The 18,584-nt window shown below is 45.2% G+C and overlaps 1 protein-coding gene across 1 annotated transcript in view; it reads left to right on the forward strand.

Moving 5' to 3' along the window:
• The first annotated feature begins 11,841 nt into the window (after nt 1-11,841).
• The window catches only part of LOC135912854 (uncharacterized), a 132,485-nt gene continuing 125,742 nt past the window's right edge, over nt 11,842-18,584 (forward strand). Inside the window, exon 1 of the mRNA XM_065445430.1 lies at nt 11,842-11,947. The gene's annotated coding sequence lies outside the window, so the exon portion shown is untranslated. The remainder of the gene's footprint in view (nt 11,948-18,584) is intronic.

Below are 18,584 nucleotides of genomic sequence, written 5' to 3' on the forward strand. Positions count from 1 at the left end.
AGTTACAGATATGGTGGGTTCGCTTACACTCCCTCCAAAGAGTGTGGGCTCGAGTGCCTAATAACACTCTCAATTAAGTGTGCCCTAATTATCACCAAAAGTCGGAGGTCTCAATTTCGCCTTGCTTAACACCACAAGTAGTGAGTTCGACTCGCACTAAAGGACGAGAGTTCGATTCCCTACAAATTTCGGTGCCAGAACGCGGGACGGCAGAATGCGGTACATCAGATTTTTTGTCCCGCGAGCCATCTAAGGCTTTCGCCTTAAAGAGGAAGCTTTAGCTCGCACGCTCCTATCTAAATGCACGTAAATGAAGAATTCGTTTTTCTCGGCAACCAACGCACCAAATTTGATGAGGTTTGTAGCATTTAAAAGAAAGATAAAACATAGTGACTGTTGGTTTCGAACTTTTATTTAGGTCGTCAGTCTTTTGTTAAAAAGTGGCTAACATCAAAAAGTTTCAGGAAATGAAACTAACAAGTTTACAAATCTGTAACTCAGCAATGAAAAGTGATATGAATATTGTCTGGATTGAATCTAATGGTATGTATGAAGCGGACAAAATATATATGTTACACAAGAATCTTCAAAAACATAGTAATATGGAAATACACCTTTAGCAGCCCCCATGTACACTATGTAACAAATTCGCGTAAGATAGAAAATTACATATCAAATTTGTCCGCTTTCAGTCGTCTAGTGGATGCCAGTTACAGAACCGCGATATCTATTCTTGATGCATAGCTACTAGTTTGTAAACTTCGTGCTTCTATATTTTTCAGACATTCAAATATTTGAAAATCTTTTTACCAAAATTCAGGCTCAAAATCGAAATTCCGTTTCCAGAAGTCACTAGAATTTCACTTTCTCTCTGAAATGCAACAACTTTCATTAAATTGGCCGAGACGATATCTCAGAAAAACATTTTTGCGTTTTACATGTATTTGAACAGGCCGCGTTGGAGTTGGGCCCGAGCAAACGTTTCCCCTTAAGGGGAAGCTTTTTTTAAGAGGAAGCTTTAAGAGGAAGCTCTTAAGAGGTAGGAAACGGTTACCCGAGCTTTACATATCTCAAGAACAGCGACCATCACCCCGTGAATGGCACGTGTAGCTCGGGTCATGGGAGGTGTAAGAAGCTTTTTTATGCGGGGACTAAAACGGCAGAGACGTGCACCCCAGTATCAGCCAAAGCTCTCACAGGGATCAGGTCGACGCGGACTTGAAGAATTTCCGGGTGGGCACGTAAGTGTAGCTAAGGAATTGTTGACAGTGCAGTATCACCGGCATCGAGTTCTCCGTAGACAATGCGCGTCAGGTCGTCTTATGTGGACGGATGACAAAGACTTTCCTCGCGTGGCAGTGTTGCAGCGGTATCTTGCAGGCGCTCGAACTGAGGCGAGATGCACCAACATTTCGCCTGCTCTAGAGAATGGCACTGTTTGATCACACTGTCCACGGTGGTGACGTTGGTGAAGACAAGTAGATCGAACGCATCATCCACAATACTCTTCAAAATGTGGGCCATCTTTTCATCCTAGAAGATCTGCTCGTTAGCTTTTAGACACAACGTCTGCCCGCCCTCTATGTACGACAAGTAAGGCTCAGTTGACGTCTGGTTGCGTACGGCCAGTTATTTCTTGGCAGCAAGCTGTCGACCAAGTGGGTTGCTGAAGTGGTCGCGGAGCTGCTGGTCGAACCTGTTCCAGCTGGTGAGATCGTCCTCGTGGGTGCGAAAACAGACGCGAGGGATGCCGCCAAGGTAAAATATGATGGTGGCCAGCATTATAGTTGGATCTGAGACATTCAGTTTGCTGACGCGCTCGAACATACTGAGCCACTCATCGACGTCAATGCTATTTACCCCGGAAAAGATCACGAGATCGCGGGGCTGTGTGAGGGCGATAAACTGGGTAGTGGTCGCAGGCTTAGCTGGCGGCAACGTGCCATCACCTGGAGGCATGGTGGTAGATTCATGGTGGCGTCCGCTGCGAAGCTGTGTTGTCAAAAGTACCCGAGCACCTCCACCCAGTAAATCTTACATGAAAACACCGTAGGGCAGCTATTTACAGGGTGTATTTAGAACGGTAGCAAGCGCTAGCCTATATGGAAGCCAGCCAACAGCCAGCAAGGCACGTCGTCGCCATGAGATCAGCAATGGTCACTTATGTGTATCTCCTACTAAGTACAAGGGTCGACATCATCATCTGTGAGTAGCACGTAGCAATATTAACACGAGGCTGCAGAACGGAGAGCACTAGGCAACACATGTTAGCAAATTCTATGGACTATTCCATCAAGAATAACCCGCCACTCTGACGATTCGTGTTGGGCTTAAACATGCAGAGAAATCCTACCGCAAGAACTGACGATGGCACCTCTACTGCAGACGAATCTCATTGTTTTATTTTGAAGGTGAGCGGTCACATGAATAGTAGCGTCACAAAACCACAAAAGTTTACTGAAGAATTAGCCTGACTAAAGTTACATATGAAGTTTATCTGCGACCTCTGATGAATCTTTATGATGCATTTGCCAAAATATCACGCAAAATATATCTGGAACCAATTTAGGATATTAGACTTTCCGTTCTTTACGATGAACTTACTGGTGCTTGCAGAGAAAAATAAAAGAATCTGCAGTTGTCAGAACACTGCGTCATTGTCTTTCCTTGCTTAGTACCCTTGTTGTTTTCCACCGCTATTTTCAAAATAAGTTCGTTTCCTGCTTCCCCAGCTTGAATTCGATCGCCTAAACCAGTGCATAAATGAGATATTGCGCAGCACACCCTGCTACTTCATTTGCATGCAATATAGTTTGCTGACGATATCAGGAACCACCCGGAAAGCTTCTGTCAAGGCTTCTTCCCGTCTTTTTCTTTATAGCATAGTCAATGACGCGTCTGGATTTGCACGCGCAAAAACATGATGAGATTTAGGCCCGTCTTGTTACCCGGAACCATGCTTGTATTTGCCGGGCCATTTCACAAAGCGAAGCTGAATATGGCTATCCCGGGATTTCTACGCCTCCGTTGACAAAGGAGTAGAGAGAAGGCTATTGCGCCAATTGAAGCGAAAAGTACCTATCTCAACTGGGATTGCGCATGCAAGACACACCTTAGCGTTCGTTTCAATAAAGAAAGGCACAAACCAAGTGTCAAACCACATCATATATGGCAGGTCACGTTCGCACATTGCGAAGCACCTAGAGTCCACCACATGCGTTTCGCGGTAAAAATTACGCTTACAAAAGCTGCAGTTGCCGGGAAGCGGCAACTATAGCATATGAAGCAGGAAGGAACGTTACTACACTTTCAAACGTAAAAGAAAAAGAAGCCCTGACAACTATCATCATTACTGTTCTGATTGTTGCGACTCGGGCTTCGAATTTTATTTCCATAAGTGCCGGACAAAATGTTGACAGCTCCAACCTCGAGGATCAGCTTCGGCTGGCCACGATCTAGTGGCTAAGAGGCGGCCAGAGCTCAAGGCATTTTGGAACAAGGATGCTTTTCCTAAGCTTGATTCTTAAAATAAACATATCATTTCTCTCTGGCTGTCCCTCTTTCTTTCTAAATTTTGTATTTTTTACTCGTAAACAGCTCGGCGTTGAGTTGGCAAATGCCTCCGCTTTGAGGCACATTGAACTCAGAAGAAAACATTAAACCTTCTTGCATTTTTCTCGTGCTAGGAAGCGGCAGTTATGACTGCAATTCGCCTTTCATTGGGAACCAACAGAACCACCTGCTGGCCTATAACAGAAGAGGTGCATTAAAGTTTGCAGTTTTATTGCCACCTGCCTTGCGGTTCTCGGTTTTATCCAGGTGGTACTAGCATCGAAAAGAGTAGAACTGCGCAATATTGAAACTGATTCGCTGGCAAGATTCGTGCAATATGAAAACGTGTACGTAAATTTTTGTGAATGCAGGCGTGAATGCGTGTGTTGCCATATTTCCGAGGGAGGCTGAGTACCTTACTTTGGGTCCAACTTTCATCTCATCAATTGTATGAGTAATGCATGGCAGTCATGAAGTACAAAGTAAACACCTTCGTCCCACTAATTACTTAATTACTTACTTGCTTAACCTTACATGGACACCTCACATAACAGATATTTGCACTAAAGCACTTCGCAAATCATGGTTTTTAAAAAGAAAATTAAAAGATGCTCCCCAACATAAAACTTTGACTTACAAAACTTTCATTTTGCCGAAACTTGAATATGCTGCAGTCATATGGGATCCTTTCACAAAAAGGATATGCTTCTGAAAAGATACACCGTAAGGCAATCCGATTTATTTTTAACAAGTGTCGATGACTCGACTCACCTAGTACATTAATGCAATTACATAACATTCATTTCTTAGAAACAAGAAGAAAGGTTAGTCTTTTAACGTTTTTTTACAAAATCATCTCCGAAATAAATAAACTAAATGTGTCATGTCATGTTCAAACCGCCACTGCTTGGATAAACCATCGTAAACATAATCAATCATTAACACCCATATTTGCACGAACTAACGCTTACAAACACAGTTATTTTCCCAGAATAGTTAAAGACTGGAACTCACTGCCTCAGGAGAATTTTGCAGCTGAGAATTTTGTTACAACACTGGAAAATGACGTGTTTGGTGTTTACAAATGTATTGTACTCTTATTGTTGCTGTTTCACTGACATGCTGTTCCTTTTAGCGTATTGATGAGTGTTTAAAGCAACGAATTTATGTTTTCTTGTTCTTGCAGGTACGATTTACTTGTTGTTTCGTTTGCCCCTCCTGTTTGTGCCATAATGGTAGTCCGCAGTATGTTTAAATAAAATAAGTAATTGAAGCACTATCGCTCAAAATAGGAATTTAGTAGAACACTATACATAGCTTTACGAACTGGCAAAAACTCTTTGCCCACCCAGCACTGCTATAAGTGCAAAAATATTAAAATATGGACGTACTAGCACTACGACAAACACCTATTATGTGTACAGAACGTAGTTGTTTTTCTTATCAAAGCTGGATAATCGTATCCAGCTTTTCTGGACAGAGTTTAGTTCGCGCGAGTGCCACCACGAGGCGTACTAACCTTAAGCGTTAAAAATTTCTCGCTGTGACTCGGTGATGACATCGGCAAAAAAATAAAAAAATTAAAAGCTACCGCAGCGCATTGATCCTCGCCACAATGCTTGTCCCGCCGGCGTTATCATTGTTCTTGATAAAGCGTAGCCGCTGGTCGCCTGGAAATGACTTATCATCCTAACAGCATTTACGAGCGATGATTGTTTCTGGGTATTTGATACGGTACTTTGTTGTTTTCTTTTTTTCTTTTTTTTTCGATGCTATAGAGTAAAGCTAGGTTAACCGTCAGAAGCACTCCGTGATAGCCTTTCTTCGGTCAGCACACATTGTTAACGTCCGAACATCGCACATCGTCTACGAGAAACGCCGTCGTGCATGGCTTTTGATTTTGACCAATCGATTTCGTTAAGGTACCCCCAATTATTTCCGTAGCGGATTTGCTATCCACACTAATGAGCTAGCGCAGCAGCTCCAAATCGAGATGTGCTTAAGTATTCAGACATATAGATGGATATGTTGGTTTTTCACCTTGATGCAAAAGTCACGACCCATATAGTACTTCCAGTAAGTTCCAAAAGTAGTCACCTGCCACGGTTATCCACGTGCGTGAAGAAAGACTGTTGTTTAAAATTATTGTACAGCAATATAACCAGGATTTGTCTGTTCTCCATATTTTCTACTATGTTGCCGTTCCACCTTTATAATATAGCCGCAGTGTAGACTCGCTGATATCAAATGCCATAAAGACTACCCACATACTCAAAGACCTCGCGCACAACTCCTGACACTTACTTGTATTCAAGAGTTGCGCGACTACCAAGGACATCCTTAACAAATGTGACATAATAGCTTATGGGGTTTCACGTGCCACAACCACGATCTGTTTATGAGGCACGCCGTAGTCGGAGATTCCGGAATAACTTGGACCACTATAGGGTTCTTTAACATGCGTCTAACCTAAGTGCACGGGTGTTTTCGCATTTCAAACCCATCAAAATACAGCTGACGTGGCTGGAATTCTATCCCGCGGCTTCGTGCTCGATTCGCGGCCTCCAGACAACGTTACGATTTCTCACTTTTACGTCATATTTTATATTTAAGCTAATGCTGTCCTGACATTTCCAGCGGTTTCACCTTTCCCAAAATGGCCGCATTTTTGTTCGCTTCTGTTCATATCTTGAAGAATATTTAATAGACGTTGAAACCATAGCGCGCTCCTTTACCACGCTGCTTAAAAAGTCATTTTATTTTCCTGAGGTCCTGTGCAAGCTTCTGCCCTCTTGCCGCTCATCTACCTTCTGATTTTCCTGTCACTTGTATCCCATTTTGACGACTAGGATCTTAAGGAAGTCGGCACTTGTGTAATAGCCATGTGATTGAAGGCGTTTAAACCAATTCTACCGAGGACACAACAGCCGCTTTTCCTCCCTGCGAGTGGAGATATTGCATTAACGGCGCCATTCTTTAGCATATAAATTAATAGTGTAAAAAATTATGTGGATCCCACGCACTGTGCGAATCGATGTAAGCGAAGCTTTCTGTGTTGTTTGTTTTGATTGACGTTAACTAGAACTAATGCTGACTGCGAATGTATGATTTCTCCAGCGCATAGTGCAATATACTTGAGGAGTGAGTTGATGGCAAATGTTACTTTGTGTGCACTATTGCTGCTTGTCTGTGTAGTACACCACATACAGCTAGCCGCGTTTACTTGGGGCGTTGTTCTGTCCTATTGTTTGTAACCCGTGAGAGGGTTCAGCTTTGCCATTGCTTCACATGTCACATCGCATCGAGGCAGACGTGTTGGCAGAATTGTGGTGCTCTACATGCCAAAATACTATCGGATCATGAGGCACGCCGTAGTGGCGTACTCCGGATTAACATTGAGACCCCGGTGTTCCTTAACGTTACTTAACCTTTAAAAGATTTTTTTCCTTACCGCTTTTTTTACGATGATGATGTAGAAATTGTATAATATATGACATGACTCACAGTTTGCCAGGATCCTACTATCCCCTTTTCATGTCTTGTTAGGAGGTTCCCTCCCCCCCCCCCCCCCGACAGTTGTTACTTTCGGACCTCCGGATGTGTACTTATACCCATCTCGTATATGAGTTCCTCAAAAATAAATATTTCGTCAAAATGAAATGAAAAATGAAATAGCCACATTTATTTGCGGGCGTTACATCGCGCTTCCATGCTGTCCGTGTACAACTCGTGTCAACTGATAGCGCCAAAATAAAATTTCATATTCCCTAGCTTCTACGGCGTAAGGGCACACCATTCCACGATGCCTACGAAACTTAGCAGATCACATAACTTCCAGCACTGCATGGGCGTGACCCGCTAATGCTCTGTAGCACCCGGGGAAACACGGTCCACCCGTCTTCTGCGCATAATTCCTATGGTAATTAACGTGGGCAGGGCTGCTTCAGAATGGATATATTGCCCATATCCGCCAACTGTTTACAGTTTCCATATAGAGATAACAGAAAGAAGATGTAGATGACTGTGGTAGGGTTAACGCAATTGTGTCCTTTGCGTTGGATAGACAGAGTAGAGACCCATCACTATATGGCGAAGGTAACATTCTTAAACAATAAAGAAATATCTGATTTTACGTGGTTACATGATGAGAGTTGAGAAAGGTTTTATATCTCTGACGCAAGGGCAAATTAAAGATTATTTGCACTAAACCCGTTTTGTTAAAGTGAAGGGCATTTCTCAGAAAGGAGTTGCGCCGATGACACATGGCACCCCAGTGTATCTCTGTTGTGGTTCCCGGGTAAACGCCACTAAGAAGATAGCGCTGCTTGTTAGCGCAGTAAGGGAGAAAAAGAAAACGTAAAAAACTTCGTATCTGGCTACCATTCAGCGTTTACAGAAACTAAAATATTTTCTTTTTTTCCATGTTGATGGCTGATAATGTGCATATGTATTTACTTCCTTCCTGTTCTTGCATTGTTGATTTGCTTGAAGATTGGAAACAATAGTGCATGACCAAAAAAGTGGCATTCGTTGAAAAATCGCAAAATGTTATTGAATATGCGAAATGAAAATGCAATTACAAGCCGTCGAACATCGAATAAAGAGCGCTCAGGAATCAGCGAGAGGAATCTGCTGTTCCTGCCCACAGCCTCTTTTGCTCATTGGCGTAAGATAAAAAAAAAATTACCGACGATTACGTTACTTCCTAATGCGAAATTTGAGCGCAGCAAATGCGAGCCTTTGTTTGCGTTTGGCCTCGGCCTCGGCCGCGCGAACGGTAGAGTCTTCTGTGCGACGGCGATGAGCTTCTGCTTCAGCCTCGCTTACTGCTGGTTGCTCTCGACGGTGGCGATGAGCCTCCGCTTCGGCGGTGCGAACGGCAGGGTCTTCTCGGCGGCGGCGATGAGCTTCTGCTTCAGCCTCGCTTACTGCTGGTTGCTCTAGACGGCGGCGATGAGCCTCCGCTTCGGCGGCGCGAACTGCAGGGTCTTCTCGGCGGCGGCGATGAGCTTCTGCTTCGGCGACGCGTACTCCTGGATCATCTCGACGGCGGCGACGGTAAGCTTCTGCTTCGGCGGCACGCACCTCTGGATTCTGACGGCGACGGCGCTGGGCCTCTGCTCTGGCAGCTCGTTTAGCAGCAGCAGAAGCAGCAGCAGCAGCAGACGGAGGACTTCCATCGGTCGTCTCGCTCATGGCTCAGAAAGAACTGGCAGATAATTTCGCAGTGGCGAACGGCAGCGGCAATTTCGGTTCGGGCGGTGCACATATACAGATCCGCCGCCACCGATCTGGCTCTCTGATTGCCACAGCACAGGGGTTGCATTGGAGGAGGAGCGAAGAAAGGAATTAAGTTCGAGCCGGCGCTTTGACAACCGGAGACTCGCAGGAAGAGGGGGAGGGGGGCGGCGTGTACACCCAGCGGCAAACGATGGGGGCAGAAGCGCGCGCAGCAAGCGGACAACACGATAAAGGGAGGAGGGAAGATATAGCAGCGACTGACTGATGCCGTTGACGCCGATAGTGAGTCAACCCCAGCTGCGGAGTTCAGGGACAACGCCGCCGATGCCGACACAAACAATATGATACCCTCGCTTCCGCAGCGCTAAGAACCAGGTCTAGCCGTGGGAAGGTGGTCACGTATTCGTCGACGTGCCGGGGCCTACGTGAAATAACCGGCGCGTCGGCAACTGAAGAGCACCCTATCCGCCACACAAGAACAGGGGGGGGGGGACCTTTTCCTCCTCTTTCTGCATGGCGGCGACGGTGTTCTATGCAGTCACGTTATCTTGACTCTCTAGCGGCGTCAGCAGCATCCAGCGGTATCAGTCGGTCGCTGCTAGCGCTGGGGGGATGAAAGGGGGGCGGAGCTGGTTACGAGGCCGACGACAACGCCGACGACGACGCGAAACCCAGGAACGGACGCCAAAGAGCTGCGCTCTAAAATTATTCCTGTAATGTATGTGCATTCTATATGCGCGTCGAGTAGGCAGTTAAAAAAATTCTTCGCTGGTGGAGGCCAATCAGACAACTGATCGATCAAAGACAGCTAAGCTGTACAAGTGGATTCTTGTTGCACACTTCGGCAGTATATGGGGCATGTTTGCTTGCTCACGGCCGTGCTCTGACGCATAGAAAACCGCAGATACTCTATGCGAGCGCAGTCATGGCCGGCTGTTTTTGGTGACTGCTCCCATGCAGACTGTGGCAAAGCAGCATCACATCAACTCTGACGCTTCAGCCCTACAAACTCCAGTTGCTCTTGAACTTGGATCCCATATAACGTGGTGTCATAAAAGGAAAATGCAGATTACTGGTCAAAAAGCTCGCATATTAGTCGCTGTCTGTTGGAAATAAGTGTACACAATGAAACTGATTTTATAATCATTGGTCATTACGTTTCAACAAAAATTTGATGCTTGGGCATACGTTCCGTTGCATTTGCATTTCATATTGACTGCGACATCGTGCATGCCGGCTTTCACCGCAGGAAAATTGTTGTTTAACTCTCCTTTACAGATTCAATTTAAAAGTCCTTAAGCACCTGAAGCCGTAATTGAAGCAAGATGATGTAAATTGAAGCGTCATCTTACGGCACAAAAACAAAAAGAAACCTGTCTCCTGTAGGGTATGAACGATGAATTCCGTAAGAAAACAGCTTCAAACATGTTGCCATAAGTATATTTTTCTTCCGTGGTTCGACGCCCGGAAGAAGTTCTCCCTGATTTCGCTGGCAGGCGTTTAGAACAACTTTGTTTAGTATAATTGTAGCCGCAAGTAACGTTATACACACGCCAATATTTGCACAGGCTGCAAGGCTGAAGTCTGCACGGCATTTCACATTTACGTGAACAGCGAACGCGCTGAACCGATTTGGAAATATCAAGTGCGTGCGTGTAGCATACGATGACCGAATACCTATTATAGCAAATCAGGTGTAGCAGTGCCGTTAAAGAAAACTAACAGGCAGCCCACATCAGGCTAAATCACAGCGTTGTCTTAATGACACGCATAGAGTGGTCTTTTCGATCAGCAAAGATTCTAGAATTTCCGAAGACCCATCTGTGGTGTCCTAAGTATAGAAGAACGCTGTAATGCGCTTGCAAGCAATCGCGGCAGTGACCTCGTCATCATCGTGATATGCGGCTGTTTATACAGCCTACTGTGAATTCTGCCAACTTTTGCATATGAGGGCGGCCCGGTGAGAACCGGTCAATGAGACACAACGCCGCGACGGGGGTCCGTGGCCGAGAATCCCAGGGGATACACCCACCCTAATCCCCTCGGAGGCTTCCTCTTTCAGCTCTAGTCGCCCTTCCCTCCGCTTCCTCGGCCGCCACCCCTTCACTGACTTTTAACCTTTTCGCGCTCACCGCCCTCCAGGTGGCGCAGACACCGACGGCAACGGCGCGTCGTCCCGTGGCGGAGCCTTCCCGGCATGCCCCGCCCACCATCCCGGCCGGCGGCGATCGATCGGCCGTCACGGTATACGCCAGGGCGCCGTGGTATTGCCACACCGTACAGCGGAGGGAGAGGGCAAGTTGGAACAGAGGCGTCGCCATCTTTGTGCTCGTATCCGTGATTGCCTGCCTCAATGAGTTGAAAGGAGATGCGCGCTGGGAGATATGGAGCCGGATAGCCGAAATGCAAACCGCTCCCACTGAGGGAACAATGTTCCTAATTAGATGATCGAAAATGGATGAATAATACCACAAAACGCGGCTAATGGGGACGTAAAACCAGCACGCTCATTTTGTTGTTTACGTCCACCTGTTGGTCGCGGCCCGAAGAGAGATCTGATCGATATCACAGGTGCGATGTCGAAGCAGAGGAGCAGACAGAAAGAAGCTTTTTTGCGCAGTTTTATTCGAGTTATCATTGCCTATTTACGGTGGTTGTTTAAACGTTCAACTGTAGCAGAGACTGCACTTTTCCTCGCAACTTATTCTTTTCTTTCTTTTTTGGGGTGCGCATTTCTTTCTTCAAACCGGGCCTTTAATTAAGGATGCCCACACAGTCGTTAGTTCATAACCAGAGTTACCTTCATAGTAGACTGAAGTATTCTGCTCAATGAGCATACTCGTACTTCGTGTCTACTCTAAACAAAATTGGTTAGGTTGAATCGAATGCAGCGTGTATCAGCGACAATGGACAAGAGAGGAAACAAAATGGTGGTCCTAGCCATACTCTCCGCTACAGTCTTCTTGTTCTGTTTTTGCACGGCCACTCCCTTCGCTTCTTCCCGTCTGCCGACCTCCTCCCATGCGCCTCCTCCCCACATTCGGGATCCGTTCTTCCGCAGCGCTCCTCCGCTGTCAGAGCCTCGGGACCGCTCGATGGCTGCAGTCGCCGCCTCATCTAGCGGACGCTAGGAACTTCTGAGCTGACGGACAAGGTGAGTCCTGAAAGGTGCCCCTTCCGGCATGTGTTCAAAAAGCACTCCACCAACGCTTCGAGAGCCCGGCTTGAAGCGCCAGAATTAAGTTTCACGTAAACTGCGCTACTGCACTGACGCCGCAGGTTTAAGTGCTGAGGAGCACAAAGATAGTAGGTTTTGTAGTGCATGTCAACCGTAGCCTCATTTTGCTTCGTTCTTTATGTAATGTTTGATTAGGCAAAAAGTAATTTCGTTCTTTGCGTAGCAAGCTGTAAGAGCACTTTGAAAAAATGGCAACCGTGCTCCTAAAGTAAAGGCGCGAACACGCCAAGAGGCAGTGCACCGTTCGCATCCTAGCCGCATTACGTGGCGATGAAGGGTGAGCGCTCTGGACTTCCTGCCGAAATGTGCATCACAAGAACTCCTAATCTTCAATGTTCGTGGTAGTGCGATAGCGTCGCTATCAATGTAAGGTTTCACCATTACCCGCGAAAACGTTCACTGTATTCATCGTGGTTCTGGCGCTACTCTCGAGTGCACTGCATGGCATTTTTTTTAAAATATTTTTCTTGAATAACCCAATAGTGTCAGCAGTGTAAATTTTCTGAGGCAATAAACCCCAATGAGTTAATTGTGCATTACCTGCTATCATCTATAGTAGAAAATAATTGAGTAACAATTTATGGCCAGGGAAAGCCACTAAGAATAGAATTTTACCTATCCAATTATCATCCATCGAAGAGCTTAAGCTACATTGGTCCGGCAGGCCGCCTGTTGAATACGCCATTTGCTACGAACACGTGGAAGGCTTTCTTTGGGTGGTGCACTTGTGGAGGAATATTATCCAGGCATCTTTTTTTAGGATCAGCCTAAAGATTCTTATTGTGGCAACACTAAAAAGGCTACAATTGTACAGATACGATGGCGTAAAAATCGCAGCGCCCCGTACTGATGTTTCATATGGTTAGGAGACATAGTTAGCATCACGCCATAAGTATACACATTTAGTAAGACAGTAGGGAGACCCTGTGTGAAAGCATGTGGGAGCCTGTCGAGGGAATCGGGTTTCCAGTCTACCTAACAAAGATATCTCTAATGAGAAGACGTCTTCAGCAATTTGCACGGTTGCTAACGTGAACCAGAGCCGCAATCTAGGTTATTAAGCGCTTAATGTAAGCGCCAACAACATCGCGCTCCGCCAAGTGTACGGTTTATTTTACAAAAGCCATAAGCCCTTACTGACCAAACGTGCTTACAGTAGAACTGTTCGTAAAAGAATTCCGGTCAATCGTGGCACTGGACATGTTACCCAAAGATACTGGCCCGTGGCAAAGAACATTTTATGGTGAGAAGCTTTGTCAATTCTCCCCCAAATTTCTGAGAACATGCAAAACATACCAACTGCGTTAAGACAACAGCCGAACGATTTCCCGCTTTGCCCATTTTTCGTCTACGCCATCGTCGTTATATGCTTTTGATGGCATCAAACGCTTCATGCTTTGAGCTCATAAGCGCACAGTCCTTATGATTTTGCCTGCAAAATCTATTTATGACTAAAGTAGGAAGGTGGGCAAGTTGTTAAGCTTTCATAATGGTAACAGCGTGAAAAAACGATAATTCGACTACCTCGTTAGGTGAGAAGTGCAAACAGTTTAGCCGTTTAATGTAAGCACATCGCTTCTGTCTACTCTGTTGTTTCTTTCCAGATATATTGAGCGAGTTCTTTCAGACTATCAGTATTGCAACAGATGGAACAGGTTCCAACAGATAAGCCAACAGATGCGAAAGCACGCAAAGTGCTCATTTGACTACTGCCCTTTTATTACTGAGGCGGAAACATAAGTGCAACCTAATTACTTACCTTAGCGTCTATAGTGAGCTCTTTCTTCGTTTTTTTTGGGGGGGGGGATAGAACTAGCTAGTATGTACTAAAGGTTTGTACGCAGTTAAGCACGAAGCGTAGAATTACGGCAATCTTGTAGAAAAACCACAACGTGCTCTCTCATAGCATTGCTTGCTTGAATGCTTTGGCTCCTAAGGGTTCGCAGTCATGTTTAACTCATTAAGCTCAGTCCAACTGCTGGTACAGGAGAAATGCCGTCGTCGTCCGCAGCAGGTTTAAAGCGATATTTAGTGCCTTTTTGCACCCTTTTTTTGCGCTAAAATGCACGATTCAACGAACACAATGATCCGAGAACTGACGCTGCTGCTGCTTCTTGATTTGTGTTGCCAGCGCTTCATCAATGAAACGTAAAGTGAAGACGCAGACACGACAGACGCTTGCAGTGTTTGCGACTTCAATTTATGCCTTGTCTATGCTGCGCTTACAACACGAATGATGAATGTAGCAACAGGCGTCGAACAGCACCATTACACGCTGTGGCTCCATCGTCCATTGGGTGAGGTTGCAGCATTTGTTTCTGCATACTAGTGCAAAGTTTTTCTTTTTCTTTTATGCGAAGCATATTACGAGGGCTCAACCCAGCTCCTCAGGCGCGGCGGTGTCGCCTTGAATACCACGTGACACCGCGACGTCACGACAGAGGAGAAGTAGCTTTGGCTCAACTCTTGCAAGATGGGCTGGGTGGGAATCGAACCAGGGTCTCCGGAGTGTGAGACGGAGACGCTACCACTGAGCCACGAGTACGATGCTTCAAAGCGGTACAAAAGCGCCTCTAGTGAATGCGGTGTTGCCTTAGAAACGAGCTGTTTCTAAGGCTCAGGCGTGCGTCGCTTGCTCAGGCGCACATTTCGTTGTCGCACCGAACGCTGCGTTGCTCGACGCTCACCGCGTCCAATGCGGGGCGTCCAAGGCGAAGCAGAGTAATGCATGAGTTGTTTCTTCGTCTAGCCGAACCAAATATAGCCAAGCAACAGCAGTTCACCAAGCTAAACAGTGGTTCAACAACTAAAATAAAGGCTAGTATGCTTCGCATCCTGGGCTTTTTTTTTGTGCCATCGCCCCTCTTTTTCCTCATTTTGCGTATAGAGAAAGATTGAAGTGAGTGAGCAGTTCCGGGGTCTTGCATTCACACTGTTTACAGCTCGGTTCGCGGGTTATGCTGGCGGTGTCCACAGATTAATCCAAGCACAGAGCGTGATACGCCGTATGCAAGCGGAGACTTTAGCATACGGTGTGCTAATTCATTAATTTTTTTACGGAGGTGACTGCGTCGCAAAACCATATTGATCAGAGGCCGGCCTTCAAACACCGCGAAACGAATAAAAAAGACAACATGCTCTTCTCTCTTCGGAACGACTCTCGAGTGCTGCATTTCAACACCAGCGTTGCTGTGGAAATCGCTGGAATCGAGATAAGGGAACAGCGTTTCGCACGCACGCAATAACGGGCAACTTCGTGTAACCCGGTGGGTCCCAAGGGCTTTCGCTCCTTATTTTAGACTTATAATATTATGCAAATTAGCATGGTACGCTGGACACATGCCAGCATGCAAGCCCGACTTCGCTTTAGACGGCTAAAAGCTATAGAATTATGTATATTAACTTCTATTCTTGTGTTTTATTCAATACAGTTTCACTACAAAACTGCCTTAAGAGACAGGGCTAAAGGAAGTGTAAATCATTATTCATTTATTATTTGTGGTCTTCCCACAGGGCCTATTGGCAATAAAGTGGGGCGTTTACAAACGTAGGACGTTAAAGTAGGTAAACATGACACGTGGTGATAACATACTGAAAGGTTTACTGTGGCTTCGAGGCGCACATAGAGCGCACGAATAAGGAGAAACGCAAATAATACACTTGTTCAGTACATCTTGCGTAAAAAAAAAATACCATAAACGCAGGGTTAAAGAAGCTGAAAAAATAAAGAAATCATTTCACGGTGGCAAATTCTCGCGCAAAAAGGCAACACGCGTTTTATCGCTAAATAAGGAAAACCGAAGTCGAACAAACGACTAGAAGATGGCACAACTGTGAAGCCACTGGAAGAAGTTCGTACACTTGGCATCGCATTACAGGAGAACATGCGGGCCATGTAAAGAAGTAAAAACAATTCTTGAGCAGTGGTCATCGCCACTTCTTAAGATAACTGACTTAACTGCCGTATTGTTCACGGGAAAATTGGGCCAGCAAAGGTGACTGTCCTAAATTTGAATTGTCATTCTTTTGTTAGCGATAAAGTCGTAGAGAAATAAAATAACAAGGAAAAATGTGCTGTGCTCATCGGATGCCGATTTCTGAGGCACAAGTACTGTACAAACATTTTATTTTTTTGCTTAGCCTTCTATGTTGGAGCGGTTACCAGTTAAATATTTCCTTTAAATGTGGCGTGCTCACTTTCTTTCCCAATACTTGTCTTAACTAGGACATACTGGACGGCTATCTTATAATTATTTTTTAATTTTTATTTATTGATACTCCGACCCCGATATCAGGAATATAGCAGGGGGAGAAAAGAACTAAGCAGTTTGCCAAAGCAAGCAAAGCGTAAACAAAAAAAAAATAAAGTAAAGGCGTGGGTTGAAACCCTGCAGTATCAGGAATACAACAAATGAGCAAAATCTCAAACAGCAAAAATAAAAAAAGTACGACCATTACACTCTTTGAAGATGGAATGGCAGCGAAAGCTGACGACGGTCAAACGTCTCAAACGAAAAGCAAAGTTCTTTCACTGCCATTACATCTTCGCAGAGTGAAATGGTTGCCATTTGTTTGAAGTGTCTGATGATGGGAGTTGACGTGTTTGATGATTTAGTAATGACAGTGTTTGATGTTCGATTGAGACTGTCGGCTCTCGAACTACAGACGGTCGCGCACTCTGCAACTAAATCCGAAATGTTTCTCCAGAAAGTCTCCTCGGAACTTGGCGTCCACACCTTTGAAGTCGTTCAGTCGCTCCATCCCGTATTTCTGCCGCCGTATTGCGTTGCGAGTCTGGCGCAGTTGCTAGTCAGGAGAAGCCCTGGCTCGCGATTGTCGTTTTTGTTCAGCATCGCGGGAACGTTATTTGTCGGTGGTCGTTTTGTGCCGGCGCCGTTGACATTCTCGTTGCTTCTCCCTCAGACTCTCCTCGTATGCATGCTGTTCTTCGGGTGTACGAAATATACGTTTTCGCCCCCTCGATAACGCAGCAGTTGAATGGCTCACAACCCGTCAATCAATGGGTCCCCTTAACTAATGGCTCATACCCCGTATACGCGGCCTTCTGATTAAGACGACCGGAGAGAATTGAACGCTGGAATGATGAGTGGTAACGGAATCACCTGTGGAAGACGACGACGACGACGAAAACACGAGCAGTGGCACTAGCGCGCTTGCGTGGTTGGCGGAGAGAATTTTTAAAGCCCTCTTTGCAAAATTTGTACGAAACTTTTTTTCAACAAGATCTGTTCTTAGCCCTGTGCCTGGGATCTCTTTGGGTCCCACGTGTGACGAGAATAGTTCCAGGGCGTGTTACAGGATCCCGAGCCCACAGGCGTATGTGGCACGGACCTTCGCCCCTTTCTGCACTATCACCAGGATCGGCCCACATGATGATTTTTTCTGTTGACGGAAGCCGAAAAAAGTACAGAAGGTTAGGGATATACACCTTTGGCTGTAATATGCCATATAACAATAAACTGACAAAATGAAGTTCCACACACTAGGTAATATGTTGCACGAACAACGTCAGTGACGGTCGCAACACTTTATTGTTACTGAGATTATTCCAAGGGGTAATAGTGCGTGAAAAGAATCAGTACTTAAAGCAGTTATTACAGACGCAATAAGGAGTCGTCGTCGTTGTCGGGTCGCATCCCACAGGAAAATAGAAGTAACTGTGTGAGTTCAGTTCTGTAGTGTCTTTTAATTAATTGGTGCACGCAAATAAGTTGTGCAGAATGATTTCGCTCAGTTATTGTCGGCAGTACAGCTTTGATTCAGAGATGTGTCACTTATGCGCGTCAGTAATTGTTATATATTTAACGAGGAACCCGCCTTTAAACCCTTGTTAGTCTTCTTGAATGATCCCAAATCCAATGTAGGCAACAATACATTTGCAAGCTAGGAGGCGGACAGATGGAGCGGACAATCTCAATGTCTGTCTTAAGAAAAACAATGTACAAAAAGCATTACATGTTATGAAACGAATAATGTGATTCCAGGTAAATGTGCCAGTGCCTCAAAGGTCTAGACATTTATGTTCTGTTTCTTCTGTAAGTGTCACACCATAAGTATTCTAATCAAATGGTAAGACACTCTATTAGTGAGTGCCCTTCATTAGTACACCTTTTTCTAAATTAATAAATATTCAGCATGATTCACACCACGTAGAAACTTCTTGCAACGCGCTATTCAGAAGCAGTTGATCTAAGACACTTCTTACTTCTGTATAGCTGACGCAATCATCAGCGTGAAGTATAATTTTCACAGGAATTTTAGGGACAGCGTAATTAATATATATTAACAACAGGAGAGGCCCAAGAACAGAGTCCTGACGGACGTTAGAGTGAACTGCAAACATATCAGAGCAATGATCACCAAAAAGAACGGATTCTTCTCGGTTTAAAAGTAGGCTGAAATCCACATTACTCATTGTTTGTGATAACTTATTGTGTCTAATTCTTAAATCAACTTCTTGCGATCGAGTCTGAGGGAAGCCTTCAAGAAACCCAAAGATACTCTGTCAATCCGTGTTCTATAATTAACTAAA

This window comes from Dermacentor albipictus, chromosome 1 (assembly GCF_038994185.2).
Source record: "Dermacentor albipictus isolate Rhodes 1998 colony chromosome 1, USDA_Dalb.pri_finalv2, whole genome shotgun sequence".
Lineage (NCBI taxonomy): Eukaryota > Metazoa > Arthropoda > Arachnida > Ixodida > Ixodidae > Dermacentor > Dermacentor albipictus.